Raw genomic sequence first — 26675 nt, forward strand, 5'->3', positions numbered from 1 at the left:
CTGACTTTTTTTCTTTATGTTTACCAGGTACTTCTAATTGGAATTCTTTTTTCTTACCTAAAGAAGAACCATAGGTCTCCATCACAACCTCATATATATCCAGCCTTTCGATCCTGCTAATTACTATTACGTAGAATCCCTTTATTCCCTCATGGCCCCCCACAATATGGTCCCTCCCAGAATGTTCTAATCTGGACTTGCTGTCTACGTCTGCTGCACAGCCATCATCCTTGGGCTTCTCTTCAGTGGCTTCCTGGATTCAAGGCCAGTCCTACATTCCATGTCAACTTTTGGGTCTTCTCCTTGGTTTTACTGGGATATATACTCAGAATACCTCCTAAGACAGAAAATATGACACAAAAACTGGGTTTCTGTATGTCTGAAAATATCTTTGTTTTACTCTACACAAGGCAAGTTTGACTGGGTATGGAATTATGCATTCAAAATATTTTTTTCCCCCATAGAACTTTGAAAACATTGGTTTGTTATCTTCTGATTTTAATGTGACGAATGAAAAGTTGGGTGGTTCCTTGCATTTTTCTCTGGAAATCTTTGTGATTTTTTTTCAATCTTTGGTGTTCTGAAATTTCAAAAGGATGTGCTAGCTGTGTAGCTATTTTCATTCATCCTGCTCAGTACTCAATGCATTCATCAAATGTGAGGATTTGCCTTTCTTCCATTTGAGGAAATATCCTATTATTTCTTTAAAAAATTCTCCCATACACATTCTCTATTCTCTTTTTTTTTATAATTCCTCTTATCCAACTGGTGGATTTCTGCAATTCCTATGTTAATCCTCTATACATTTTATCTTTATCCCTCAAGTTTGCTCTTTGCTTTTTTTAGAATTTATTGATTTTTTTAAGATTTTATTTATTTATTTGAGAGAGAGAGAATGAGAGAGAGAGAGAGCACAAGAGGGGGAGGGTCAGAGAGAGAAGCAGACTCCCCACTGAGCAGGGAACCCGAGGGGGGACTCGATCCCTGGACTCCAGGATCATGACCTGAGCCGAAGGCAGTAGCTTAACGAACTGAGCCACCCAGGCACCCTCTTTGCTATTTGCTTTTTAACCCTAGGAGAGATTTTTGGCTTTATATTTTAGCTCTTCTGTTGAATTTCATATTTTAGGTACTATATATTTAATTTATAAATAGTCTTCTAATTGTTCTCCTTTCAATCATACTATTCTTGTTTTAGGAATACAAGGTCTTCTCAAATATCTTTGAAAATATTCATTAAATACTTTAAAAATATCTTTCTAGTTCCTGAATTATTTCTGTTTCCTTGAGACTTTGTGCATTTTGGCCTTTTCATTTCCTTCTGGTAATTTTCCTCAAATATCTAGTGATCTTGTTTGTACACTCATATTTATAAATGAAGGATTTCTTAATGATCACTATCCATTGTTGCTTTCTTCTGAATTAGGATTGATATGCTTTTTGATAGGATTGTCTGGTGAATCGGAAGGGAGATAAGAAACTCTATATGAATGCACAAGGATAGCTAACAGGCAGATTTTGCTTTAGGATGTATACATGGGGAACTGGGCTTTAGTTAGACATTCTGTTTCATCTCCTCCCACCAAATGTCAGAACAAGGAGTGCTTTACTCTTAGACCAACACTCACACTAAAATACAGATCCCTCTTCAGCCAGTTCATTCATTACTTTAGAGAAGAAACTCCCGTTATTTTTCCTCTCACTTCTGGAAGTAAAAACCTGGTTCCCTTTGTTCTATCCATGTGTATGGGGGGTGGGGGGAAGAGGGGACTACTAACCCTTCACCTGGACATCCACTGGCATTTTGCCAGGATAATTGGCAGATGCTTCCCCTGAAATTCCCCTCATACTCACATTTGGACTTTGGCTTCTTCTACTCTGTCTCATCCATTGACATATTGCCATCTGCTTTCATATTCAAGAAATGTGTTGAAGTCTTTCATCTACAATCGACCTTCCTTCCCAATTTCTTCATTGTTACAGATTTATTTCTTCTTGCACTCCAACACTGTCATTTTAGTGAAATCTCTGGCAAGAAGGGTATTATACTCACATGCCCAATCAACCATCTTGCACCAGACACTTCCTCACCCCATGGTGGTGTTTTTAAAATGAATTTCTTTGTTGAAAGTCTACTCATCTCTTATCGGTATTTCTACTGCTTAACATGTTATTTCTGGAGACAACAAATAGGATCTTGTTAGGAAGAAGAAAGCAAGAAAGAAGAAAGTCTTAAAAGGAAGCAAACAAATGAAATAAATTTAGATAACAAGCAATTTGAACCCTTTCTTAACCATTTGTGATAAGCAGTTACAAACAGCCTATGTTATTAATCTCACTAAAGGACCTTTGTCTCACCAACCAATTTACCATGTGCCACAAAGATTATCAAGTGAGCAACTTCCAAGAGAAACCTGATCCTTCATACAGGAGGCAAGTGTACTTGCCAGCAGTGTTTCCAGAATACAGAAAACACATGCTGCAGAGAGTCTGTAGGAAAACACAGATAAACCAATCCCACTAAAGAACCTACTTGGTTACAAGACTGCAGAACACTGAAAGAGCAACCGTAAGGCTCAGTTTTGAAAAGTGTACCTTATACTTTACTTAATTCCTTTCCTTGAACTTAATTCTGATCGAAAACTCTATTGCAATTAGGACAGCAGAAAACGTGATCTCAGTTGCTACTGTAGTCTTTTGTCTTACTAGGCCTACAACAGAATCATGGTGCCCAGATATGGAAAGAAGCCAGTCCACCCACCTCATGGATGCTGGTGTCTTCATTGCCCTGGAAGTCCAATAGACCTTAGTTACGGTGTTGGTCCAGAAAGGAAATTCAGCACTTTAGGTACTGTCTCCCTTTGAGGTCTAGTTAGCTCTTGGAAGCCTTTCCTTGGAGTGGTATGGGGTCTCTCCTTCTTAAGAGACCTGTAGACCTTTTATCTCTCTCTAGAACACTCTTTCTATTGAAATGTGTTGATGTAATTTACTTAATTCACTGGGGTTTTAGGAAATACAAAAGTTAACTCAGTAGACCATTTCTGACTTTTGTACTTCCTTGAGGCAATGAATCCAGAATATGGGTATGGGGAGTGAGGGGGAGCAGGAGATACAAGGGAGAAAGAAGGCAAATACCATAAGGGAAAAATCAGTCAATGTTTCAAAAATATCCTCATGCCACAATATGTACATTCAAACATATAAGTATACTAGGTGGGTTTTGTGGAGGAATACAGAATGGTGTCCAGCCCAAAATGGATTTGGAGGGTTAGGGGAGGGCAGGGATGGGAGACGAATAGGAAAGATATTTTTGAAGACAGCTCCACAGAAATTACAACAGAATCTCTTGAAGAATTTGAGTATAAGATGGAAATAGCCTCCAGTTGTAGTGGGTTGGTTGTTAGCCATGCTTCCTCTCAAAGGGCTTTGTTAAAGGACTTTTGCCAAAGGTGTGTCACACCACATTCAGGAGAAATCCTGAGCCCATGACTAATGTTCCTGGAGACTATGTGAATATGCAGAATGGTCATGTTGTGTGAAAATTTCTCTAATCATTATAGAGGAAGAACAAACAGTCCTGGAAAATTTTGTGGTTACAAAAAACCAGTGTCTATAGCATTCATGCCATTTGCTACAGGACAGCCTTGGGGGGCTGTCAGCCAATTTCACCCAGTATTCCAAGGAATCTCTAAATTTTAAGAGGGTCCAGTGTGATCCCATTTAGATCCTACAATGATATCTATTCACTTAAGAACTATAAAGATTCATTTTGTTCAAGGAAAAAACATTGAAGGTGATTATGAATACTTAATAAAACATGTTCTCAAACCAAGCACATGGATCTCTTCTCACACACACTGGATCCTCTGCATGCTTATGGTTCAACATGGCCAGCAGCCTCAAGTCTACAAGACTTTTTCTTGGCTCCTGATAGTAACTGACCCAATCACTCAGTGTGCTGAATCCAACTTTTCACGAAAGAGAATCTGATTGACCAGGGTTGAGTTGTGTCCACCATTGCCTATGGTGCTGCTTCCCATATTAGTTTATTGGTAAAAACAGTGACCGGGTCATATCCCTTAACCAAAGCTATAGATATGGGCAGAACTTTTGTAAGAGCATGAAATCAGCTAGGCAATGACTAGCCTTTTCAATACTCTGTTCATCCACAGCTAGTCCCTTGATGTTGTTTGTGTAGATACTAAGACAATTATCTTATTTTAGTGCATCCTGCCTTTGATTTAGAAATATTCAATATTTTCTATTTCTGATTCCATACGTGGTCCCACATTCATTGATGGGATGAATAGAAGATTGTCTTAAAGAATTATTTTAGGAAGTTCTACAAGATTTTCAATAACTAAGGAACCCCTTGATGGTATTATTGCTTCATTAAATTAAAGGGTGAGTGGTCACACACATGCCTGCATCAAAATTAAATCAAGGGCTATTATTCATCAGAGGCCTATTTAATTTCTATTTGAACCTCTTTTCCCAAAGGCAATAATTATTGAATAACTTTATTGCCCTGTCGAGAAAGGCATTCCAGGGCCTCAGGGCTCACCAAAGTGAATGTGGTTTCTATAAAGTCTAGCAGTTCTTGACTCCTACTTCTCCATGCCAAGACATGTCAATAAATACAGACCACCATTTTCTCTGTGCTATTTTCACTGCTACCAGTTTTGTGTTTCAGCACAAGAGCTGTTCTTAGCCAGAAAATGCCAGATGGCACTGAGGAATCATTCGTACTATTCCGGAGCAATGTCATCTGCAAAAGAGAGCCAATAGCTAATTGACAAAGATACCCTTGCTGTTTTTATAGAAGTCAAGATGTCCTACTTCTATCACTAGGACTTTCCTTTTGCAATTGGCTTGAGTTTCAAACTCTCTTTGGAACTTTATTGTAGGCATAATCCTCCCCAAACCCTCTCTTCAGATGCTGCTCTGCAGTGCCTTCTCCTTCAGATGATTTCTCTTTACTTTGCCAGCTTTAGATGTCCATTCTCCTCTCCCTTCAAGTTACTTCAGCATTCCTTACCTGCATTCTTTGATAATTATCATTTGTTATTTGGAATTTTTAGCTATCTTTTTAAAAAATAGATCTACTTCTTATCTTCATAACCAGCTGATGAGATCCTTCTAGAAGACAACTAAACATTTTGTTTCTTTCTTCCTCTGTTGCAGCCTCCATAGTGATTCTTGCTTAATAGGTACCTAATTAATATTTGTTGATTGAGAGGTTGTTACTCTGAGGTTTGCTATATCCAGATCAGAAAGTTCAGAAGAACAGAGTCCTATAGTGTGTGATGAAGTCAGGAATTAAATAGTAAAGTTTATCAAAATTACAGAGTAGATTTCCCCAGAAAATTGTTTTATTTAGTCAATCATTCAGCTAAGTCACAGAAAACAGCAGCCAGGAAATTACTCTTTACATCTCATTCCCAAATTTACCTGTGAGTATGGCTCAAATCCAGTGATTTCCGATTGTCTGAATGGATTTGCTACAATAGAATCACACATGAAATTTGCTGCAATAGAATCACGTCCATGTTTCTGAATCAGAATATCATAGTGGTATTTAGAAATTTAGCAAACACCAGAGGTGATACTGATGACAGTTTGGAAAATATTGTTCTAGAACAGTGGTTCTCAAAATGTGGGCCCAGGGTAGCAGCATCGCCATCACTTAGGAGCTTGTTAGAAATATAAATCCTGGGGTCCCAGACTGCTAATCAGAAACTCCAGTGGCCCAGCAATTGTATTATGTTCCTGATGATTCTGAAACATACTACAGTGTAAGAATCAATAGTATAGGGACTTATGATTATAATAATCTAATATTTCTAGGAAGACACCTGGATAAAAAATTGGTTTGATTGCTTAAAATATGTGACACTATTAACAATTTGCCATTTGTTTATTTAACACATTTTTGCTAAGTGGCTCTTACGTGTTAGGTACTATGCTGGAAATAAGAAGATGAATAAGAAATAGTTTTTGCCCCAAGGAATTCTCAGACTCAAAAGAAATATGCATATATAAACAAATAATTGTGATTCAGTGTGTTCAGATTAATTTTGTAAAAGATTACTTTTGTTGTGTAAAAGATTAATTATGTTTTGAGGGATGTGGTTCATGGAGGACTTCTGAATTCTAAACCAGTTTTGAACACTGAGGGATATACAGATTTCTTTTTTTTTTAAGATTTATTTATTTATTTTAGAGAAAGAGAGAGAGTGCACATGAGTGGGGGAGGGGCAGGGGAGGGAGAGAGAGAAAATCTCAAGCAGACTCCACGCTGAACACAGAGCCTGATTCAGGACCCAATCTCACGACCTTGAGATCATGACCTGGGCTGAAACCAAGAGTTGTATGCCCAACCAACTGAGCCACCCAGGCTCCCTGGCTATATAGATTTCTATGCATAGAAATCAGATAGGTATCAAAACAGTCATTTATGACTTTATGTGAGGATCTGTGGGTTGCAGCAAGAGGATAACTAAGTTTGAAGTGTATTCACCTAGTCAGAAATGTGACCACAGCCAGTCTCCTCTAATATCAAGTACAACTAAAGCAAGAGTCCAAAAGAAGGAAGTCACAAGAAAGTCTGAGCTTTAGTATTAACTGTATCCACTGGAGATAGATGGATTTACTAATGCTATATTTTTACATGATACCTCAGAAGCACTAAATGAGGGAGGAGAGAATACCTGGAATTATGGCTCTTATATTATTCCTTTCTGGGAATGAAGTGTAAGGTTTGTTTTGTTTTGTTTTCTCTAATAAGAACATATGGGACTGAGTTGTCAAGTACCCTTCACCAAAAACCAGGAGTTTGTAGTCAGATGAACAGAAGGAAGGGAGCATTTAAGATGGAGGAAATAGTACATGCAAAGGTGCTAGGGCCTAAAATAACATGGGAAGTTTGTATAAGCATGGCATGGAATTTGGTTGTTTAGTTTTTTGGGTTTTCTTTCACTTAGGGTCAGGAGACTAAATTTATTTTTTCCAGTTTTATTGAAAAATAATGGGCACATATCACTGTACAAGTTTTAGGCATACAGCGTGATGGTTTTATTTACATATATTGTGAAATGATTACCACAATAGGTTCAACTAACATCCAGTTTTCATATTGATACAATAAAAAGAAAATAAAGAAGAAAAACATTAAAGGAAAAAAATTCTCCTTGTGAGAACTCTTAGGATTTACTCTTTTAACATCTTTCCTATAGATCATGTAGCAGTTTTAGTTATAATCATCATGTTGTACACTATACCTCTACTACTTATTTATCTTATAACTGGAAGTTTGTGTCTTTTGACCACCTTCCCCCAATTCCCCCTCTCCCTCCCGTCTGCTTCTGGTAACCACAAGTCTGATCTCTCTTTCTATGAGTTTGGTATTTTCTTGTTTTAGATTCCACATATAAGTAAGATCATAAAATATTTGTCTTTCTCGGTCTGACCTATTTCACTTAGCATAATGCCTTTAAGACCCATCCATGTTATTGTAAATGGCAGGATTTCCTTTTTTTAAATAGCTGAATAATATCCATATATTATATACATATGTATATACACATACATATACCACATCTTCTTTATCCATTCATCCACACCTACATTGTTTCCATGTCTGGGCTAATGTAAATAATGTTGCTATGAACAAGGGAGTGCAAATATCTTTTTCGAGTTAGTGTTTTCACTACCTTTGGGTATATTCCCCAAAGTGGAATTGCTGAATCATATGGTAGTTTTATTTATAATTTTTCTGAGAAGCCTTCATATTACTTTCCATATTGGCTGTACTAAGTTACAAACCTTAAATTTATTTTATTTTTTTAAGATTTTATTTATTTGAGAGAGAGAGCATGAATGGGGAGGGGCAGATGGAGAGGGAGAAGCAGACCCCCTGCTGAATAGGGGGCCTGATGCGGGGCTCGGTCCATCATGACCCGGGCCAAAGGCAGACGCTTAACCAATTGAGCCACCAGGTGCCCCCAAAATTTATTTTAAATATTAGAAAGAGAACTTTGTTGGTTTTATAATGGAGATATCTGAGAAGTTTACCATGAGTAATAAGAGGAGACTGATAAACTATGATAAAGATGAAATAAAATGCATTCATATTGTACTTTATATTTATTTTCTTTATATTTCACATTATTTATTTATATTCACAGGTTAGTTATATTTAAATCTTATTTCTTTCTTTCTTTTATTGATATGAGAACCAGAAAACTATGGGAAGGCATTCCCCAATGTTAACAGTGAATACTTTATAATGTGAAATTAGTGACTATTTTCATTTTGTTTTGCTGTGTGATTTTCCCTGTTTTTTTCAGCTTTTGGCAGTGGGCATGTATCGCTTTTAAGAGGTAGAGTTTCCCACTTTTCTGAAGAAAGGGTGTAGGTGATCTGTCATTCTGTCTTAATTGTCAGCCTGGATGATGACCCTGGCCATCAATATTAACCATGGACTGGGCACAGCAGTTATAATTTGAGGAGGTTCCTTTGCTGAACATAGAACCAATCGCAATCTTTATTTTTCACCATTTTATCTGTTTTCTGTAAATTCAGGGTTTTTAAAAAATTAAATAGATTCAATTCAAAAATAAATTCCTAACAAAGTTGTTGTAACAACTCTTTCTAAACCTTTTTGAATTTGGGGATTTGGGAATTGTTAAAAGGAGCATATTTCTTTCTTAAAGATTCTTTGGTGAGAAAGTAGATTGGATTCTTTCTTTAACCTCCTTTTATGGGTCTATTTACTTTTATATAGTTCATGAAAGAGATATTAGTGTTTCTTTTCCTTTTTGTTTTGCTGAAATGAATCTTAAAAGTGAAGTCTCCAGTAGCAAATCTTAAGAATTTTTCCCTTCTATTCTGCCTTTGTTCACATTTTCTGAATTAATTTCTCTTTTTTCAGAAATCTTGGGGATGCATGTGACTTCTCCCTTACTTGTGAAATGACAACTTTGCATTTTTTCCAGACTGGCCTTAGTGTACCCATATTCTGTCATGCATTGCTATGTCCACGGAAGCACAATTCTTAAGGGCTGAGGAATGAACAGGGTCTTATTTAGAACTAGTTTTCTGGTTTATTGCTCACGGCCATGTCACGCAGGCTTTTCAATCAGGATGGAAACACCCAGCAGCTGGGTGTCCATCTGCCAATTCATCAATTTGAGAAGCGAATCTGTTTCCGTCCAAGTCATTGTGTGCAAGGCATGGGGGCCGGTTCTGTGCCCACAGTGACTTCCTCCACAGTTTCTTTTCCAACCACCCCACCCTGTCCCATAGTTGGTGAGAAAGAGCTGTCCTTGTCACTGTCTTCTCAGGCATATCTTACAGCCAGCAGAACAAACCAGAAACCCCATGATGGGTGGGATCTCCTCCAAGAGAATGGAAGCAACAGGGTGGGAACAGAGTCCCAGCATAAGAGATGATAGACTTGACACTGGAATTTTGGTGACTGTGGACAGGTCATTTCACCGGTCTGTCTGCCTCAACGACCTCCTCTGGAAATAGCATATCGATCCCACTTGACGTGGAGGCACTGGGGCTTGAGTGAATCCTGATGGGAAAGTGTTTGACACGTGGTAAGGACCACCCAAATATTAGCCAAAAAAAGAGACTGGTTAGCAAGGGCCGTACCCTGAGAGCACGTGGAAACAGATTAGACAGGGTCTGGAATATTTGTAGGAAGCTGAATGAAGAGATGAAGAAAAGGCACATAAGAAATGCTCTGTTAGTTCACTTCAGCTTCCTCATAATCCTACAAGGTATGTGGTCTTATTTCACAGATGAGTTAACTGGGACTCACAGAGACTAAATAACTTGGATGAACAGAGCAATCCAATGGCATAACTGCTAATTTAGGGGTGTCTGATTCTGAAGCCATATTCTTCCTATGATATAGATAGACTATGTGCATGTGTGTATATGTGTGTGCATGTGTGTGTGTGTGTTTAACACTTACAGCTAGGCAAAGTATTAAATGTGCAAATCAAGATTAATATTGATAACTGTATCAGAGGTGTAAGTGGAAAGAGTTTATTGGAGGTGCTGTTTACAGATGTGGGGACAGAATTGAGGGAGCCACAGGGAGAGACTGGCACTCAGGGACAAGCACCAGCAGAAAGCAGTCTGCAGCCCCAAGCCTGAAGGACCAGCTGATCTCTAGCCTTGCAAGTGGGGCTCCAGCAGGAGCTGTGGCTGCAGAGACAGAGGCCTGGAAGGGAGGGTGATCAGAGGGGAATCAATACCCTGATCTGACCAGTCTCTCCTCCTACCCTCCGGTTTCCTGGCAGTACCTCCCCTACTTAACCAGAAGCTAGGACAAGAAGTCCTGGCTGATGCAAGCCATTGAGGCTGATGCCTTGGGGCCCAGGAGAAGGGCAGAGAGTGATGGGGAGAGGAAAATGGAAAACACTAGCACAGTAATCAACCACAAGTGTGGCCAACTTGGAGTCAAATCATAACTGCGGTGATGAAAGAAACAGTGCAACTTAAGAACATAAGAAGGGAAAATAAAGTGGACTTGGAAGCCACAACTTCATCAGCAGGGAAAGAAGTGGGCAGTGAAAGGGAGACAAGAATCATCACCAGGGCCATGGGAAATATACTGGGATGTTAGAGACTAAAAATATTCCCGGCCAAGTGGTCTTACGCTAGGATTCCACCCTGGATGGATGGATGACCGAGGCCTGAGACTACTTACACTCCTGCAAAGATGAAGCATAGTATCATCTTAATAGGGCCCTGCTTGAGAGAGATGCTGGTGATATAAACATCTCTGCAGTGCTGGATACCAATCTCCTGTTGGGTGTAATTAGTCAGTGACTTTCGCTGGAATGAGCGGTTTGGAAATGGAATGCCAGGTTTGATTAGCAGGTATGTCAATCTCGGTCTGCTAGTTCCATATTCTGAACCCTGTGCTCATTCTACATGAATTGCGCTGGTTGCAAAATTTAAAACAGGAAGCATGAAGTGCTGGGTCTTCACTCTGAGGCAAGACCACGATGTAAGCATGGTGGTACCTCCATGGTTTTACAGGGCAGCAGATCCAGCAGGATGACTTGTTCGAGCAACCATATTTGTTGAGCTCCTGCTGTATAGACTATGCTAAACTATGTATAAACTTTGATGTGTGCACTGGTTTCTTAGAGCTGCTGTAACATATTACTACAAACTGAGTGGCTTAAAACAATGGAAATTTGTTCCATCACAATTCTGGAGGCTAGAAATCTGAGATCAAGATGTTGGCAGGGCCATGCTCCCTTCAGTGGTTCTAGAGGAGACTCCTTCCTTGCCTCCTCCAGCTTCTTGCATCTCTGGATGGTCCTTGTCTTGGGAAAGCCTCTCTCCAATCTTTGCCCCCACCTTCACGTGGCCACATGTCCATTTGATTCTCTTTATGTCCAAATCTCCCTCTCCTTTCTCTTACAAGGATACCAGTGATCGGATTTAGGGCTCACCCTAAATCTAGGAAGATTTCATCTTGAGATCCTTCACTAATTACATCCACAAAGGTCCTATTTCTAGGGACACATTCTGAGGTTTCAAGTGGACATGGATTTTGCGGGGGGACACTATCTAACACACTATGACATCATTTAATTTGGGTGTTGCTGTTATGAACTTCAGTGTTATTCCCCCATATATTCCTTCTTTGTTCCCATTTTTCTTAGTTATGGGCAAAGTATTTTGTGCGTGTATGTGTGTGTGTTTTCATTCACTTTGGAATAAAATGAGTGCTCTGTCCACCCCTCTGTCTTTCCTAAATTGTCTGATTTCATCACAGAATTTTCATATTCTTGCTTGTACTTTCTTTATTTCTTATAATGAAAAAAAAATCTTTTTAGCAGTTAACCTTCAGCTTCCACGCTTATCCACCCCCCAGGGACATTCTCAATGGCCCGTTTTCACTGAAGGTCTGCAGACCACTCACAACATCATTAAATTGGAAATGGAGAACCTTTTTCTTGAGTTCAAAATGGTTTCATTTTGTGGCAAATTGATTTCTTGCTTCTTTCGGCAGTCTGGCCTTGTTGGGAGGGGTGGGTTCATCCATCAGGTAGGGAGTTTCCTGCAAATTTACAAAGTCTCCACCTCTAACCCTCTGCCCAAACAGACATCAGACTCACCAGGAAATCTCAAACATATAGAACATTAAGGGTGTCACTCAAGGCCCTGAAGTAACCATATTAAGAGAAGAACAATATGCATGTTTGAATTTTCAAATCTAGAGTATTTCTGCCTATTATTTCATGCCCTTTGGAGAGGTGAAATTCTGGGGTCCTTCTCAAACCCAGGGCAAGCCTGGTGGTTCTGTTGTGAAGAAGAGCAAAGGTAGAACAATAGCTACTAACAGTGGTTAAAAAGAGAGTGCTGAGTACTTTTGATATGGTAACAAACAGCTTTAAGCAAATTTTCTTAGTCACTTCTTTTAACCACCCTGTGAGGAGGCCACATATTCACAGGTGGGGAACCCAGAGGCTTAGAAGGTTAAGTACCTTTGCATATTAATGATTTCTCAGGTTCCCATTTTTTCCTCCTGTCAGTCAGGGTCCCTATAGGAAACAGCGGCTCACTCAACTTTAGGTAATTCCAGGAAGGTTTATTTGGAAAAGGACTATTTATTAAGGTGTGGAGAGTAGAGAAGAACCACAAGGGATAGGCTTAGTGGCAGCTGAGCTGTTGCCACCCAAGGCCCCAGAGACATGGAGCCATTACCCGAGACTGTAGGGGAAGACCCGAGAGAAGCCATAACTTTCAGTCAGAGGATAAGCCAGCCTCAAGTGACCTTGGAAGGATAATACATACTTTGACCCCACTCTCCTTTCATGTAAGCTATCAAAGACCTTCAGAAGTGTCTAGGGAGAGTGACCACCAGCTTGTTCAGGTTTGCCCAGCACTTTCCCAGCCTTAGCACTGAAGGTCTCCCATCTCTAGGACCTCCACAGTCCCAGGCAAACCAGATCTATTGCTCATCCTAACTCTCAGGCTCTGAGCCACAGGTAGGTGCTGCCTAGGTTACCCCCGGAGAGACACAGGGGCATGAAGGCTGACCCCACCCATCCATCTATGGGCCTCATTCATTAGCTTAACTAGTATTTACTGTGCCAGATACTGTTCCAGCCTTTGGGGAGTCAGCAATAAATGAGATGCAGGTCCTACCTCATAGATAATGAGGGAGACAGGAACAAGGAATAGAAATAAACAAGGAAATAAATATATAATGTAATTTCAGGCAGTGAAAAATGCCATGAAGAAAACGGAGTTCTCAAGGTGCAGACTGGAAGACTGTGACTCTGAGGGTGCACTCCTTTACACAGGGTGGTCTCTCTGAGGAGATGCCAGCAGGTATATTCCTAAGTGAAGACGTTTTGCCCATTCCAGAATTTGAGCTGGTGGAACTGCTTGTGGATGCTCGTTCCCACTCTCCCATCTTTTGTGGCTTTCCTTCGGCTCTCACTTTCTCCCTCAAGCTTTTTCTCAACTCCCTCTGCTCCTCTCTGCTCTCCTTGAATCCCAAAGATAGAACATGCCTCTGCTTTACCCAGTAATTACAGTATGGGACATAGACAAAAGAGAAGAGAGGATTCAGAAGCCTGAGCCTACAGAAGATAAACTCTCATATCTAAATTTTACTTTCTGGGATTCTAGCTCTTACTTCCCAAAGAGTACATTGTAGCCCCTGGGTTCTGTCCCACCGTCATGAAATCAGAGTCAGCAGACCAGAAAGCATTTTCAGAAGGCGCTCAATGCAGGGATGAAGGCCTCGAGACGTTAAGGACTAGCCCAAGGTTTCCGGGGGAAACCAGTATTACTGGACTTCTTTGAGGGAAAGTTCACATTTGCCCCTAGATCTACCATTTCTATTGCCCAAAGACATACAGGGAGCCATGCTGAAGCTCAGAGATCCCCTGATATTTTGTAGTATCCGTGGAGAAAATATTTATAACTTCATTCTAAAAGGAAGGAAAAACCAACAACCTTGTTTTATCTCAAGATGCTCCCCTCCGTTCAATAACCATGAAGCCAATATGACATTCTCGAATTTCCTTTGCGTCTGGAATTTAAAAGAACGTAACAGGCAGTAATTGCTGGCTTGTTCTTAGACCACAGGAAACCACTTGTCACTATCCATTCACAGCTGCTTTTCAAGAATATTTTCCTTGTCTACATTAAGAAGAAATACATGACAAAGCAAAACTAAAAAGCTACTTGTTATATTCCAGTCAGAGAAACTAAACTAAATTTTCCTGGATGACCACGTACTTGCTTGTGACATATATTCATGTGTTTGCACGTGGCTTGTTTATATATTTATTTATCTGTATATTTATTTATCTATTTATATTTGGTTTGTTGGTTTTGCATTATAGTTACATTAACCCAGATATATTACAGGAGTGCCTAGATTCTGAGTGGTTTCTCCAGGGAGTAGTAGTTACAGTAAAGCATAACCCACTGCCTGCAGGATTTGGTAATGTTCTCTCTCTCCTTTCCTCTCTCTCTCTCTCTGTGTGTCTCTCTCTATACACATATATATGTATATATGCGTACACATACAAAATATATATAATATGTATACATACACATACATATAAAGTATATATAATATACACAGACATATAAAGGATATATAATATATATGTAATATATATGTATGTCAGTGCATAGAGAAGAGAAACTTAACTTTTAAACTTATGGATCTCCTTATTTTTATATATTTTCTTCAAAGAACACCATTTACTTGATAAAATAATTCAACATAAGGAAAACGTTGAATCTGACAACCCACTTTTAACTTACTGGTGGAAACTGGGGACAAGGTGCCAGTCTTGATTTGGAGTTTTCAGCTTCTTGTCAGTCTGTGTCATGGCCCTAAGACCTCTATCTTAAAAAACAGAATTGGCAAAAAATTTCCCTGAATATCCTTTCTTTAGAAAGAAAAAGCTCTCATCGAACCTCACAGAGCTTCCTTCTTTTCCCAATGTGTAGTAACCCGTATATTCCCGAGTGAAGACATTTTGCCCATTCCAGAATTTGGAAATCCACTCAGAACTGGATGCTCAGCCATAACAGCTATTTCCTTAGTTGAATTAGATGTGGCGTAAACCCTCCTGGTTTCCAAAGGTAGGTGGACTCTAATGTATCACATGAGACCACTTAATCTAGGTGTTTTCAGAAAATTTCTCTCTTGAAAAACTCACCAGAGACCCCCATATTCTGATGGGAGGGAATCCAAAACTGTGATGGTCTCCTCTTAGGTGAGGGGGCATGTCACATTATTCAGTTAGTATTCCTATAATTTATGTCAAGTTATTCAGTTAATATTCCTATAATCTCTACAAAGCCAGAAGTTTTGTGTGTCCAAGGCTATTTTTGTCACCGTGTGCACCATCAGAACTTTCTGGAGTGCTTGTTAGAAGTATAGACCCGAGCTCCTTCCCTAACCTTGTGGACTAGACTCTCTGAGGGCAAAGCCAGGGATCTGCATATTTAATAAGTTCTGCACTTGGGTGTTATGCTCTTCAATCTTGAGAACTTCTGGTTTAAACAGGTCACCCCAGGTGGGAGAATTCAATGCATTTTCATCATCTGACACCTTGACAAGTGGGAAAGATTATCCAGGTTTGCTCCCATTTTTACCTTTACAACTAAAGTGTAAAGTGGGAGGTGAACAATATGCATGATTGAGAGTCTAAATGACATGAAATTAGAGTGTTTTAGGAATAGTTTAAACACATATTACTGAGGAATTTTTCTATAGCAAGCTCTGTGCTCAGCAGTGGAGAAATACAGATGAATAAGACATGGTGCCCATCTGCAAGCAACTTACAAATAACAGAGAAGTCAAAAAATTCCTCCATAACACAGTAAATGCAGAGCTGGAGTCCTGAAAAGGACCTGGAGAAGAAAAAGAAGCAGTATTGTACTACTTTGCAACTTTCTGATCAGGGTGCAACTTACACACAGAGAAGCACATATATCTCATATGTGCAGCTCAATAAATTTTCATACATGCACACATCCATTATAACCACCACCTAGATCAAGATACGGAACATTTTCAACATCCCGGAAGGCTGCTTTATGTGCTCTTACTGCCGTAAGTCTCCCTAAAATGTGACCATTACTCTGACTTCTGTCACCATAGATTAATTTTGTCTGGTTTTTCATATAAATTGAATCACACATGTGTTGTACTTCTTTTGTCTGTCTTCATTCATTCAACATTCCCCTGCAACATTTCACTCATTCTGTTCTATTTTCTGGTACTTCTTTCTTTGTCACTCTGTAGTACTCCCTGATTCATTCAACCACTGATGGTCATTTAGATCGTTTCCAGTTTGGGATTAAAATGAATAAAGTTGCTATGAACAATCTTGCATGTCTTTTGGTGGCTCACATCTATTGGGTTTATACCTGTCAGTGAAATTGCTGGATCACAGTGCTGCATATATTCATCTTTAGAGAACTGATAACAGTTTTCCAAAGTGGTTATACCATTTTCCAATCCCAGTGGCCATGTAGAAGTGTCTTTGTGGTTCTTCATTCTTGGAGACATTTAGTGTTTTCAGTCTTTCAAATCTTGGTCATTTTTGTGCACCCACATATGTGTGCATGTGCATAGGGGTGATATTTGCTAATATCTTAATTATGTTTTAATTTGCATTTCTTTTTTTTTAATTTTTTTTTTTTTTTTGACAGAGAGAACACAAGCAGGAAGAGTGGGAGAGGGAGAAGCAGGCTCCCTGCTGAGCAGAGAGCTCAATGCATGGCTTGATCCCAGGACCCTGGGATCATGACCTGAGCTGAAGGCAGATGCTTAACTGACTTAGCCACCCAGGTGCCCCTTAATTTGCATTTCTGTCACTAGTATTGATGTTGAGTAATTTTTCACATGCTTATTTGTCATTTGGATATCTTGTTTTGTGAAGTGTTGTTGCAAGTCTTTTGCTCATATTTTAAAATCTGGTTACTCCTACTGCTTTGTAGGAGTTCAAACATATTCTAGTTTACAAGTCCTTTGTTGGGTATATCTGTTGCAAGTATCCTCTTCCACTGACACTTGCCTTTCTCTCTTTTAATGATGTCATATGAAGTTCTTTATTTTAACAGAATCTAATTTATTGGCATTCAGTTCTAATCCTTTCCCTTATTGTCCCAGCCTCACTGATTTCTTTTCAGCCCCATCCCTGTATCGGGAGCTGCTTTAGTCCTTTTTGCCTTGCTGTTTCCATCTGATAAGAGAGAGGAAGGGTAGTTCTTCATTTTGGATCCCATAAATGCAGTTTATTTATAAAGGTGAATAATGTACAATATTTTAGTTCAGATTCCCATTTCCATTTAGCTGTCATCAAGATCTGGGTGACAACTGTAAAAACACAGAGTGAAACTCATCTCTTTGAACACCATACTGAGCTGCCTACAGCCAGACCCACCCCAGTTGTAATCTGCCCCTCTCTCTGCCCCCCACCCCCAGTGTCCATTCATCCCTGTTGCTATTTGATTTTGCTTTAACCATTGTTGCTTCTCTTGGCAGAGACACCCACCCTCCAGCACTGTTCCACAGCCCTTGAAGTTGGAAAGTACTTTCCCTTCTCATGATTCCAGCGAGCTGTGGGTGACCCAGACTTTCAGTGACCATCACTCTTTTGAGAGGCTCCCTAGCAGGCAGCTTATCTCATTCTTCGAGGTTCCAAGTCTGCCTTGTCAAGCAACTTCAAAAGAGTTTCCCTTGACAAACTAGGAGGCCTCTGAGTTCACTACTCTGGGCCATTCTAAAGAAAATATTTTATTTTGTTTTGTTTTGTTTTGTTTTATTGAGAGAGTGCACACACAAGGCGGTGGTGGGACCGAGGGAGAGGGAGAGAGAGAATCTCAAGCTGGCTCCATGCTCAACGTGAGTCAAAATCAAGAGTCAGACACTTAACCGACTAAGCCACCAGGCACCCTTAGGAAAATATTTTAGAATAGAAAGATGATTGTGCTGGTTTGAATACTTTCCTAAAATGATTTTCTTTTGAATACCTCCGACTTACCCCCATTGGCACATCAGATGGCTTCCCAGGCTCATGTCATTATTCTGTCTCCAACGTGACTGCAGGTAACAATCAGCCCAGGCAGAAAAAAATGTGTCAAAACCAGCAAACAAAACCAGGTTTTGACATCCCCATATTCTCATATTCCCAAAGCTGTACCTCTTGGCCACATGTTCCGGAAGGCACCTGTAAATGAGGACACCAACAATATCTGTTCTAATTGAGTATCTTTCTTCAGCACATTCGTAAAGAAATAGGGCTCGAGTCCTTTTCTTCCTCTTTTCTCTCTCATTTGTAGACATGGAATTGTGACAAAGCATTTTTGTTTGAAAGATTAATTTTCTACTACTCAAGTGGAATGTTTGCCCAATGCACCCCGGTGCCGGCAGCCTCCAGGAGCCCCGTGCTAAGGGCTCATTTTTTTGCTCATTCTCTGGACAATCAAACCAGTGTGTCAGATGTGACAAGAGCACCCGACACCAAGAGAAGGACAGTGATTGCTTTGCTGGAGAAAAAATAAAATGGACTTGTGTTTCATAGGTAGCTTGGCCTCCTGGAATTTATGAAACAACAACTTCTGGTTCATTTCCCTGGATAATTGATGTTTTCTTCCTTTGGCGTTTTAAAAAAAATACAGAAACCTATGTTTGAAAGATAAAATCCTTTTTTTGTTTTCTTTTCCAGGGTGTGAAGATGGGATTTTCCCACCACACCTTTCTTCTTCCCAGGAGCTAATGCCATAGGTTAAGTCTAGGAAATACCTCATCCAAACATTGCAGGCTAAGGGGCAACCAGAGCCCAGAGTCTGGTGGTTTTGTTGGCTGCTGGAGGCTCTGCCACTCCCTTAGGAGATGATGTGTAGTGTGTGGGCAGATTTGGACTTCACGGCTTTAAAAAATCCCCTTAACATGGAGGTTCCTGAAACCCAGGAGATTTTCCATCTGTCTCCTTTGCAGGATTCCTGTTGGGGAGAGGCACATCACACAGGCATTTTGGATGCCCAGAATCACATTTTGAAAACTCTGTTTAATACAACATGGATTTAACTCTCCCAGTGAATTTGTGCTTCTTGTTCATTTCTAAGGGAAATAAAATCCTCAGACTTCTGCTTCACTGGAACCAAAGTCTTAAAGATGTTACTTTCTAAGTATCATATTTTGTAAGAGAGCCATTGTTCAAGAAGACTTCTAAAAGAAAGAAAATTTTAAGAAAAATATCTTAACGAATGGCAACTGGAGGTTCAGTCCACAGTCTGCGACCGTGAATTTGGAGTGCACTCTGAAATTAACTATGGGGTACTACCAGGTTAGTTTGAAGGAGAAAAAATAAACAAAAGGAAAAAAATGTTCAGATAGCCTCTTGGTTCTTTTCAGCCCTTTCATGGGATTCTGATTCCTTTCTAGGTGTAAGCTATTCATGTACCAGTGCTCAAAGGCAGATGGCTCCTGTGGTTTCAAGTGGAACCTCTCCTTTCAGAATATAGTCTCTTTATAATTCTTCCATCTGAACTGTCATTATTGGCTTTATGAGATAGCATATTTGGAAGGACTTAGGCTGGAGAATTCATTTCTTCACCACTTCCCATAGAATCCTAAATTTATAAACTCCTCAAACTCAATCAGATCTTTGCTTTTACCCACCTTTATAATTTGAAAATATGTAGTTAAGTTTTTTTCCTCCAATGACTTCCACAATCTTCCCAATTTTGGCCTGTCTCAGTTCAGTTATAAGGCGTATGCAACTGGCACAGCTCGTTTAACCAAATGAAGGGCTTTTCTTAGAATTGAGCAGACACTCTGATGCAAGTTCTAAAATCTGAAGATCCTGCCTACTCCATCCGAAACCCAAATGATCAGCCAAGCAAAAGGATCCTCTTTAGCCAAAAAGAATCCAAATACTTTTCATCCAGTATGTGGAAAGCACAGACTGAGGAGGCACTGTTTACATGGGTGAGCAATGCCTTACCCCAAATCACCAGGTTAAACTGTGGCTTCCACAATTTACACTTTTTTTTTTTTAAATCATTTCCCTTGTAACGAGATGCAGTTCCTGCAAATGCTGCCAAGGGCCAGGCATGATAGGCATTTACTCTATCTCTTTGTGGACATACATGAAAGCAGTGATCTAATTCTGTACCATAAACCCTATTATCTGCAGCCAGTGTGTCTTGTGGTTCTAGACGCCCAAAGAGTAGATTGGCTGCACCCTTAGTAGTCCTGGAAAAATGGCTACTTTCTTATTCCATGCAAATGTAGGCAGTGAACTTTACTTCTTCTATCTCTAGTCTCTGCTCCATGAGAGCACTGAGTTCCACAGCACAATTTTGCCATTTTCTCCTCTGAGATGTTTTTTTCCAATCTCCTTCCAATTTGAGTTCAGTACCTCTTCCAATCCTCCAGTATGTGCATATTGTAATTGTCAGTTTATACCTCTGTCTCTCTCTCTAGACTGTGAGCTTAGTGTCTTTAACACCTGTAACAGTGCCTAGCACATAAAGGCCCTCCCAAGATTTTGTTGAATGAATGAATACAAGCGTGTCGGATGGCCATGACATCCATAGTGAAGTGTGGCTCTCATCAGCCTTTTGCCTGATGGGATTAGCCCTTTCTCTCCTTGCAGTGAGACACTCAGGCTGCTTGTCCATGATGGCTGGCCCAGGTGTGTTCTCCACTGGCATCCTGATATAATATCTCAAGCAGAGACACCTGAGAGCCCAATCGGGAAACAGCCATAGCTGGGGTCCTAGGGACTGGCCAGTCTGTTCCTGGTCACCAGTGCCTGACTTTGCAATATTAAGTCATGGGCAGAGTTGCATCTTCACCTGTCCTGACTCTGGGGACCAAGAAGACCTCTGTTCTCTGGGTCATTAAAAGGGTGTGAGTAACCATATGACTAAGGGACATAAACCTTTCAGTAGCCAGGCCCAGAAGTCAAAACATGGGAATGTTTGTTTTATAGTCAGTAATAAACTTCAGAGGACCCATGGCCAAGGCAATCTGACTAGCTCAATGGGTCCCAGATTTTGAGCTCTGTGCGCCAACTCAGAGCCACAAAACCATCCTGGTTGCTAACATGCTATGTGGTTATAAACACAATGAAAAGTCTTTTTATTTAAGAAATGGGAGTTAAGAGGGGGTTATTGCAAAGGTTTGGATATATATGAAAATGTTCCTCATTCCCTGAACTGAAGGGCAGTTTGTCCTTTAAATCAATTAGTTTCTCATTTCAACACTTGTCCAAAGGGAAAGCTATTTTTTGGGTACATCAATCTAGGTCAGTCTAGTTTCTGTTGATTTGGTCCTCAACCTAACGATCTTTTTTTTCCTCTTCTGAGTTTCCATTACGTATACCTGAAGAGGTAAAGCTTAATTCACAGCCTCACAAAGTGGAGTCAATGATACTAAGCATCCAGGTTCCCAGTGGGATTCCTAAGAAGCAAAGAAGGAAGGGGCTTCAAACTGTTTCCTTTAGAAAGACATTTTCTTCCATTTTTTTTTTAAAGATTTTACTTCTTTATTTGACAGAGAGAGACACAGCAAGAGAGGGAACACAAACAGGGGGAGTTGGGGAGGGAGAAGCAAGCTTCCCTCTGAGCAGGGAACACGATGTGGGGCTCCATCCCAGGACCCTGGGATCATGACCTGAGCTGAAGGCAGATGCTTAATGACAGCCACCCAGGTGCCCCTAGAAAGACATTTTCTGTTCAAACCACTTATTTAATTTTCTTGTACATGTATTTTTTCATTTGTTTATGCCATGTGTTTACTTAGCTCAGAGGCCTATTCATTTATTCTATAGACATTTGTGTAGTATATACTGATGTCAAACCTGTAATTTAGATTGCAAAACAAGACAAATCCATTGTTTCAGAATTTAATACCAAATGCCAGAGCCTCTGAGAAAACATCTACTTTGTCCTGTCTTAGATTTTAGGAGATCTTTGATCTTAACACCCTTCCCTTTCCCCCTCAGTCCTTCCAAAAAATCCTGCTTGCCTTGTCATTAATATTAGTTTGCATTTTTGATTTTCATACTATCTTTTTTCCCATTAAAAAATAATTTATGCAAATTGTAGAGTCACAAAACCCAAAAAGGTGGGAAAAAAGGAGAAAAAGGAAAAAACACCCAGTTTTTCAAAAAAAGCTTCTTTGAACATTTTGATGTAACTCTTCTCTTTTTTGCTGTTTAAAAATATAGTCAAGAACATATTATACAGACCCCCTTATATCCCAATTTCACTTAACGTTATAACATAAGCATCTCCTCTTGTTATAAATTATTCACGTTACTTTAGTGGAGACCTACTACTTCATTATATAGGTATAACATTGTATACTTAAGTAATCTTTTGTTTAAATTTATTTATTTTCCTTGCTATTATAAACAATGCTGTCATAAACATCTTGTGGATGAAGGCTTTATGTAGTTCAGATTTTTTTTTAAAGAAACAATTCCCCAAAATATAATTACTGAGCCAAACATGTATAGCTATTTTGAGACTATTAACACATACTGTCAAATTACTTTCCAAAAGGATTTTATCAATCTATACTTTTTTTCTAGCAATGTACCAGAATGTCTAGTATAGCTATGTAAGCTCTTTTTTTAAAATTTAATTTTGTTGTGGTAAGAACACAACATGAAGATATAAGATATGTCCTCTGGATGTATTTTTAAGGGTACAATACAGTATTGATAACTATAGGCACAGAGTTGTATAGTAACTACGTTGTCTTCATTTGTGATGGCAAACCTAGAATATCAATACACAGGGTAAACTCAAATATCTCATCATCCACTAAGGAGTTTACATTCATGTGAAATTAACATGTCATGGTCAAGCAGAGTTTATATTATTTAAAGTCACTGAGCCCTACTAAGGACCCTAAACGGAATCACAGGCAGTCTCAGAGTGATCTTCTTAGGTGACATGGGATATCAGTGAGTGACAGAGACCCAGGCCACCTGTTGTGTTCCTACCCACCCTTCCCACCCACCCCCATCCCATCCCCATGAGCTTCTTGATGGGTCTCTGCTCTAATTGGCCATTGGTAACATGGGCTCATTTCCATGTCCACTCCACTGCTAGACTGTAATGATGATTGATTCACATAGCAAATGGCCTAAAGTGGCCCTCACAGCCTTATTATTGCAGATACAATTACCACCAGGCCGAGCTTGCTGCTACAGTGTCTGATAATGGACTCTAATTTGCCAGTGGGGTTTGTGATTCTTTGTTCCCAGGCAGAGATCCATTTCTAAACTGGAGAGTAATTCATAAATATTTTTCTCTAGTCATGGGGGAAGGCCAGATTGAATTGCGTGTTGAAAGATAGTTCTATCTAGAGGCCACTGAGGGAGGATGTGGGCTCAGGCCTGGCGCAGGGCTCGCAGATCCAGGCTGCTCATTTTACAGAAAAGCCTACTGAGGCCCTGAGAGGGGATGTGACTTACTCGAAGTCACACACCTAGCACTTTATGCTCTCCAAGACTGCCTCCCTTGCTCTCTGAGTTGGGGAGTAGCCAAGAGAAAGGTGGTTCTAGCAGCATTTTAGATTTGAGCCAGCTTAACTTCTGCTTACTTGAAGTAATGGTAGGCATTTTTAAAAATAGTATATTTTTTGTTACTATTGTACAATAATGTTGGAAGCTCATTGATGAGAATTAAGAAATATAGAAACATCGAAGAAAAAGAAAAATTCACTATAATTCTTTCACAAAGAGATGACTGCAAGTTAGCATGTTTTATTCATTTATAATTTTTTTATATGTCTATGTATAAATTTTTTATCTTGGACAAATTTGAGGTCATATTGTATATACAGTCCCCCTTTCCCCCAAATCAATACAGGGCTCTCACTCCATCTTTAAAAATCACAAGTAGGTCTTAAGACTCATCTGGCATCTTGTTCTTTCTGTAGCTGGACAGTTCTTAGATCTTATTCATCAGTCTGCTAACTGTTCCTTTTTCAGAGACATAGATGCCATCCAAATATTTTTTCTTATCCTTGTTTGTAACTGTTATGGCTTGCTGAATCAAGACAAGTTTAATGTCATTTCCTTCAAGAATAAACTCATTTTTCTGGACTCGAGTGACGGACAAGTGATGCCTGGCCTCTTCTGAACCCTGCAGATGTATTTTTCACCTGGGAAATTTCAGGTTTCAACAAGAAACCCTTTCTTCTGAACAATGACCTTGACAAGGAAGTGAGAATGCGCAGACCTTGTCTAGTAACAGATGCCCTTATACAGTTTTACGTTCTGTGTTTTTCTGTATATTGCAGCTTGGGTGCTTTCTCATATGATTAAATGTCATGTTCTATCTTCAAAAAACACAACTGCATAATATTAAACAATGCATATGTGAAAGTTATTTAAATTAGATTAACTGTTGTATTTTAACTTGTGCATACATATTTAAGATTACCTCTGATTATTTCTTTATAATAAACACTTAGGAATAGAATTTGAGCCCAAAGAGTATGGATATTTTTAAAAAAATCATAAACAGTGCTTATTACTAAATTACATGTCTTCTGTGATCAGGGTAAAAATTGAAAGTGGGACTTACCGTCAGAAAATCCAGGTTTGAATCTCAAGTTTGTTACTTTACTAGCTTTACGATCACAGGCAAATTCTTTTGTTTCTTAACCTAATGTGTAAAATAACAACAACAGTTAGCTTATTAGATTATTATGAGAATTAAACAAAGTAAATATTAAAATGGTTAGCACAGTGGCTAACAACTTAGCAGATCCTCAATAAATATTCATTGTTGTTATCTTGAACTTTCGCCACCAGTGATAATCCAAGAACCAGAATCTTCTAGTGACAGATCAAGAATTTTAATTTCCCAAATAAGTGGCTATTGATGGGGGGTGGAGGGAATAAAATCTTTCTGTCTGCAAGCGTATAGGTACATTTAGTGGAAAGCCCCTAAGAAAGCTGTTCTCAGTGCTAGTGCATTGAAGATGGAAAGGTCCAGCTCAAAGGACAGAGTCAGATCTGGCACTTTGATGGCGTCAATCTCTTCCTATAGAGGATAATTTGGCAGGTTATATTGCTGTCAGAAAAGTAAGACTCACCGAATATAACAGCCAACTGCACACAAGTTTGGCTGCAGTCTCTCCCTGAGGGAGGAAGAGGAGAGAATGGTTGTGTATGGGATCAAGGGAATAAAGCTCTGACTCTAGATCTTTCCCTAAATCCTCAGGTTCCCAAAGGCTACAAAGGAGGCTGACCTGTGGAAATGTGGGGGAAGTGAGCTAAAATCAAACAAACACAAGCTTTGAATTATCATCAAACTTGGGGACAAATCCAAACTGACATTTGCTAGGTATTCAACCTTGGACATGTCACTTGACGGTGACCTCCCTGTGTCTATTTCTGCTCTCTAAAGGGATGCTAATACAGCCTACTTAGCTAGATTTTTACCACGCCAAAAGGAAATGAATATCAGATAGAAAGTAACCATTATTACTATTATTATCATGTAACACTGGACAACCTATTACCTTACATTAGTCTTATTATCTCCGTTCATAAGATGGGAAAAATAATAATTATACTTAAGCTGCAATATTGTCATGAGGATGACTGAAAAGACTGAGTAATCTCTGCAGCAGTATGGAAAAATCAGGATTGGGAGGGAGAATCCTCACTTGTGAGCATGGGCGAATGAGGACTACAGCTCTTCAAGCTCTCCGGATCTGCGGCTGGGAGCTTCCTCCTGTCCTCAGCCAGCGCCAAGTGTCTTCATTTTGTGTACCATTTGCTTCCACATTGCCATACAGTCATTGTTTCCTGAGTGCCAAGATTATTCAGATGTTTAGTGTTACAAAAATCATGCACATCCGGATTTAGGTACATCCCATGGAGCAAGTTTGGGATAATCATTGTTTGTTTCCCAATGAGGGCTGAGATCCCTATGGTCTGCTTCCAAGGTGAAGGTCTGATATGGTAGTCAGTGAGCACCTTAAAGAGAAGAGGAGAGTGGGCAGTGAGTGTTTCAGTGTATAAGCTATGAACCTCATACCCCAGAGCAGCCTCCCTCTGGCATCTTGCTAGTTACAGATCCATCTGGGAGGATTTGAAGTGTCAGGAAGAAGCAGTGTTTTACATCTAGTGTGCTACCCACCCAGCCACCTGCAACAAGACAATCCCTTCTGTCTGAAGCTGGTCCAGTGTAGCCAACATCATTGTCCCTATGAGATTGGCCAGGGCAGAGGTAGGAGCAGGTAATGTATGAGAAGGCAAATGCCTTTAATGACATGATTTTGAGCTGTTTAAGTTAAACATGAAAAACATATGAAACTAGGGCTTTGGGTATGATTACTGGGACAGATAACTTGGCCCTCCCCTTTGTATATTTGCCTTACATTTGATTCCTGTGTAATGCTCATACCAAGCCCAAATGTATTCAATTCATTATTATTTATAGTAAAAATTAATAAAGCCTGCAGACATTTAGACTTTTCATCATGGAACACTATAAAAAAGAGAATTCAATGGCAACAAAAGATGATTTTACCAAAGTTATTGTTGATTGGGGAGAATGCAAGGGGAGATATAAAATAATTATATTTTACAAAGTTTTCTTTGATGACCTGATCA

The 26675-nt window shown here is 39.6% G+C and overlaps 2 long non-coding RNA genes across 3 annotated transcripts in view; one reads left to right on the forward strand and one right to left on the reverse strand.

Moving 5' to 3' along the window:
* Positions 1-18243, forward strand: part of LOC145722963 (uncharacterized) — a 37259-nt gene extending 19016 nt beyond the window's left edge. The window contains exons 3-4 of one of the 2 annotated variants that reach the window (XR_014147544.1): positions 13259-13371; positions 16729-18243. This is a non-coding gene — a long non-coding RNA (uncharacterized LOC145722963). Of the gene's footprint in view, positions 1-13258; positions 13559-16728 lie in introns of those variants that run through there. The other variant, XR_014147543.1, reaches the window with a different exon arrangement.
* On the reverse strand, positions 1-24786 carry LOC145722966 (uncharacterized). Its single transcript, XR_014147547.1, has 3 exons — positions 24634-24786; positions 15857-15924; positions 1-337 (listed from the first exon to the last, which is right to left on the reverse strand). It is a non-coding gene; the product is annotated as an uncharacterized LOC145722966 (long non-coding RNA).
* Positions 24787-26675: the final 1889 nt, after the last annotated feature.

The sequence above is a fragment of the Leptonychotes weddellii genome, chromosome 8 (assembly GCF_054177405.1).
Source record: "Leptonychotes weddellii isolate Sample4059 chromosome 8, ASM5417740v2, whole genome shotgun sequence".
NCBI classification, from domain to species: Eukaryota; Metazoa; Chordata; class Mammalia; order Carnivora; family Phocidae; genus Leptonychotes; species Leptonychotes weddellii.